General features: G+C 45.8%; 1 protein-coding gene across 4 annotated transcripts in view; it reads left to right on the top strand.

Annotated features, from left to right (window-relative positions):
* Positions 1-5,102, top strand: part of Slco3a1 (solute carrier organic anion transporter family member 3A1) — a 318,089-nt gene that overhangs the window by 172,612 nt on the left and 140,375 nt on the right. The window lies entirely within an intron of this gene.

Genomic DNA, 5,102 nt, shown 5'->3' with positions numbered 1-5,102 from the left:
GATAGATTCTGAAAAAAAAAAAAAGTCAATGCAGAGAGTCTGTGTCTGGAGTGGATTATGAACAGATGGTGAGCTTTGCTAGAAGATTACTGGGAATTGTCATGAGCTCTCTAAAAACAAACAAAGCCAAATAAGTGCATTATAGTTTTGATATGGTTGCTGTTATACGGAGAAGATGTCCGCAGTATGATTTTCTGGAGATTTATAACAAGTTTTCTTATATTTTTATGAGCCCACTAAGCAATAGCATCCGGCTTCCATTTCTGGTGGGGTAAGTTGTATATTAGACACAGGCAGAGACCTTTATATCACTTGTCCCATGTAATCTTCAAATCAGCCCTGTGCCCTTATTTCCCTGTGTTGTAGGAAAGCAACTTGAAGCTCCGAGGGAGTCAGCAGCAGTACTGTAAGACTCTCCCCCAGTTTCTCTGTGCCCCTCACCCACGCTCTTGACCATGACCCCAAGCTACCTTGCAGGGACCCCTGTAGCTGCACATTTTGCCTCTGATGTATTCATTAATGGATCGACATTAGTCTGGAAAGAGCTGTAGCATGATCTTCTCTTTTCTTTGTAGTGGTCAACATTTTTATCCATTCCCCAAGTAAAAACGTAAAGACATTTAAGCACAGATGGGAGGAACAGATCCCTCACAGGATGGTGCAAAATAATCTTAGCCGTTGTACTAACGTGCAGAAAAAACCAGAGCCACTGCTGAGTGTCCATTTCCGCAGCTTGGTTTTGAGTTTTAGTGTCCAGGCAGGGCACACATGTGCAAGGAATGCTGGGAGCATAGTTTGAGTCAGGGTGTGGATTGCTAAGTGCCTGAACCAACTTTCCTGATCAGAGTGTTCTTCTCAATATACTCAAACTGTGTTTGAGAATCTTCCCTAGAACTTCTGCTGAAGATTAGCAGTGGGCAGAAGATCAACCCTTTCCTGATTGGCTGCTGTCTGTACTTGTGCCTCTGAGCACATGGAGGAATGAAGATCAGTGTCCCCTAGAGAGGGGCAGGCTGACCCAAGGCATGGATACCAGGTGCCAGAACAGCTGGAGGCCTCCAAGGAATTTCAGTGATTCACTTGAAGTCCCCAGCTGTGGGCCTATGGGGTGTTCACAATAATCCAGGCCTCCAGAGCCCTCTTATTACCTGTAGGAGGCCACAGCAGTGATGTGGGCCCCTTCAGCCTGGCCTAGGTGTGTTGGTCCAGCACCGCGGGGATGCTCTTGCTCCATCCGTCCACAGTGCTCACAGGCCCTCCCTGCTTGGCTCCCCTCAGGGTGTGTTTATTCAATAATTATATATTGAAGGCAGACAGCACTGGAGAATGTTCTAGGCTCGGGGCACATGTAACAAAATAGAAACAAAGGAACAGAGAAAAGGAAAGACACAAATCCCAGCCCTCAAAATTGGGAGTTGTTTTAACACAGAAGACTGCTGGGATATTGGATTGAGCACATTATTCAAAGAGCTCAAATACACATCTGGTAGCCTACAAGGATCACGACATGGGTTTAAAAAAAATATATAGGTTTTGTTCCACGATGAAATCACTCCTTCTGAATTTCCTGGAGAAGATACTGCAATTAGGGCTTTTTCCATAGCTTCTGAAGCCAAGTGGAGAAACCAGACATTTGACATTCTGCACAGTTTTAGTAAGATCTGAAAATTGGGGTCTTTTGCTTTTTGCTAGCATATCAATTAGAAGATTTTGAGATTCATTTTTCAGAAACTCTGTGTGTGTGTGTGTGTGTGTGTTTCAACATCAGAAGAAGGCTGACCCACAGTCAAATAAACCCCCCAACTGGCAGCTGATCAGAAAAATATCCCAGTTCCTTCAGGCCCCAGAGGGCATACACTTAAGTAAATACTTTAATTAAATTGCATCCTGTTGCCAAGTAATTTCTTAAGCTAGAGGCGGTAAATGGAGTCTCTTCTGGGAAAGTTATGCTATAATCACTGAACAGCTTTCTTCAGGAGGAAAATGTTTATTTGAAAACTCTACAGCCTATTGTAGTTACAGGCCAAGTGTCAGGCCCTGGGGAAAAGAAGGAAACTTTTTCACTTCCAGAAGATGCCAAATTTAGGGTTTGTCCCTGGTAACGTGGGACCACGTCTTGGAATTGTACTGCCTTCCTGCTAGGCCATATGCCTAGGTGGACACCGCTCTGGAGATTAAAGATATTTGCACTGGACCAAGGCAGGGATTATTCCTAGTACTGGCAGGTGTCCAGATATAAATTAGCCTCTTTGCATCTTTTTCCTACAAAAGCATAATCATTCCCTGGGCAAAGACCCCTGAGAAGGTTTATTTTGAGAAGTGTTTATATTTTCTCATAAAAGAATACATACTCCCTGAAGAAAATTTGGAAACTCAATAAAGGCTAAGAAGGGGAAAATAAAAATAATCCATTTTCCCAGAACCCAAGGTTAAAGTACGTTTTTGTCTATATTTTTCCCCAAACACACATGGGTGAGCCAACTCTGTGGAACTGAATTATTTCAGAGGATATTGTCAAAAGGAAAGGTGAGCAGCCTCCAGCCCAGGGAGCTGGGCTCCCCTTCCAGCTATGACCTGCTTTGGCCTTCATACATTTTAATAGAAGTCTTCCATTTCATGTTAGGGAAGGTAAAAGATGTATAATTCTGTGAACTGAAAGGCCATGGGTTCATTACCTCAGAGCCGCTAAAAATCACAGCCCGCCTTTCTGGACAGCCGTCCTAAGTGGCATTATTACTGTAATGTTCTCAGCTACATTTTTATAACAGTCAGTAATAGGAGTCCCAAAGGAATTGGGCATTTATTTTGAACACAGACTCTGCTCAGGGCCCCACCAGCAGAGCGAAATTTGCTTTAATGATGTTCCTTTGAATAATTGAATGCCTTCCTCCTGTTGATTCTGTGTATTTTATTTCACAGAATGCCCCAAACGGTTAGTTGGTTTTCAAAAGCTGCGTGTTAGAAACAGTTGGATCTTTTTTTTTTCCTTCCATGGATTTGAGATTTATGAATTGATGCTTTTCTTAGCCAAATATCAGGGGAAAATCTTTAAGAAATACACAATTTCATCCTGGGAATCCCAGTGGGCAATTTCACACTTTCTGAAGAGCTTGTGGGAGAGGCTGCACAGTGGAGAGGGCTGGCCGTGGGATTGGCACAGGACAATCTAATGAAGCTTCATGTCAAAGCCAGTGTTAATGACACAGCCTCTACCACCCCTCCAAGAAAGATCTAAAACCCAGATTCATGACTGCTGATTGAACCTGGAATAAACTTTGCCCTAAATCTAGTCTGCCTGTGCCATAAGACTTGGGACACTTTAGATCTAAAGGACTCTTCCAGATCATCTTTTCTCAGGCCTTGCATTTACAGGTGAGGAAACTGAGGCTCTGCGAAGTTTACACAGCCTGAACTAGGTCCCACTTAGCACCAGGGCAGAGGGGAGACTGGTGCCACCCTGTGCCCTTGGTACCTGTAGTGCTCACGTGCTAAGGACAGTAGGCATGTGTCCAGATGGTGCCATGGAAACTAGAAACGCTACTGACTCAGCAGTTGGGTGATTTGAAAAACAGATTCAAAGTGTGGTGCTGCCACTTTGTTGTTAACTGGATCGTTTGAAGCAGAATCACGTCAGTGTTCCCAAGCGGAAATGGCCAACCATCAGGCACCTTGTCTCAATGAGGTCATAGCCCAGGAGGGAAGGAAAAGGGGGCATTTCATCAGCATCACTGTCAAGTCTTCTGTGCTTTTAGAGAAATGGTCTGCGAGCATTCTGGGTATCCTCCTAGGCTTTGTTTATGGATGTCAGGGCCCCCAAGAAAAGCCAGGGGCAAGGAAGAGAAAAGACAAAGTATAGGCATGGGGCCTTGAGTCAAAAAGAAATTAAAGCTAAACCTGAGGAGGCTTTTCAAAGAGATGACTCAGTGGAGAAATAACAGCAGTATGAAAAGATTTTGAAAAGCATGAGGAGAAGGAAAGAGGGTTAATTATGTTAACCTTTTAGAAGTTGTTCAGCACACAGCAGGAAAGGAGCTGGTTTTGTTTGGTTGAAGCCATCCATCTGACAGTAACTCTTCCTGAGGTTCCAAACAGGCTGAGGGGCTGCGCATTGTTCTGCCGATGAGCCCTCTTGCTCCTGAAGGCTGGGAAGGGCTCTGGGGGCCTCATGTGGGGATTCCTGGCCAGAACTCTGTGGACTTCACTGCAGGCCAGGTGGAATGGAGGTGTGGTCTGTCTGAGGTCAAGGCCTGGATCTGTCCTGGCCACATTTACCCCTGGGGAACCCTGGGCTGTGGCAAGAGCACAGACTTTGCAGTATGACTAGGGGGCTTCATCGTGAGCTATGCCCCTTCATAGTAGTGTGTTGCTGGCTGAGGAACTGGAGACGCCTTCTCGGGGCCCTGCTTGATCATCTGTAAGTGGGACGTGAGCTTTGCAAATGCACAGGACCAGCATGAGGACTCCGTGATGCTGTGGTACAACTGTAGCCTTCATTGTTGGTGGGGTGATGTTGAATAATTTTCATGCTGTGTCACCGTGTCTGCAGGAATGGTCCTTGACCCTCTGGGGGGTCAAGATGCAGAGTTCTCTTCAGAAAAGTGCTGGTGTTTGACTATACCCTGTATCACCTCAAACCTAGGGGGCCACACTCTGCAGGCTCCTGGGTAGAGTGGGGCTGGGGGGGCAGAGAACTTTATTCTCCCCAGAGCATCTGGGCATTCCTTCTGGGGGAAGCAGACTCCCAGGGGCCTGATAGAAAGGGGAGGACTCCACCATGTGTAATAGGTAGAGGTATTGCCAGACGGGGTCCATGGAGGTCCCCAGAAAGGAGACAGGGACCTCAACTCACCCCAAAAAAGGGGCAGGTTGTGAGTTCTCTGCTTCCATCAGAGAAAAGAAATTGTCAACATGGACCAGTGAGAGGCATAAAGAGGCTTGTTAGGCAGAAGTTTAAAAGTACACAGCCAGAGCTGGGCCTGGTGGGTACATACATGTGATCCTAGCACTTTGGAAGGCTGAGGCAGGAGGAACCCAAATCCGAGCCCAGTGTGAGCACTTTAGCAATTTAGGGAGACTCTGTGTCAAAATATAAAATAACAAAG

Source organism: Heterocephalus glaber, unplaced genomic scaffold, assembly GCF_053883595.1.
Source record: "Heterocephalus glaber isolate CG9 unplaced genomic scaffold, H.glaber_assembly_v1.0 deba00001531, whole genome shotgun sequence".
NCBI lineage: Eukaryota > Metazoa > Chordata > Mammalia > Rodentia > Bathyergidae > Heterocephalus > Heterocephalus glaber.
Note: the sequence above shows the minus strand (reverse complement) of the source record. Positions and strands in the feature narration are given on the sequence as shown.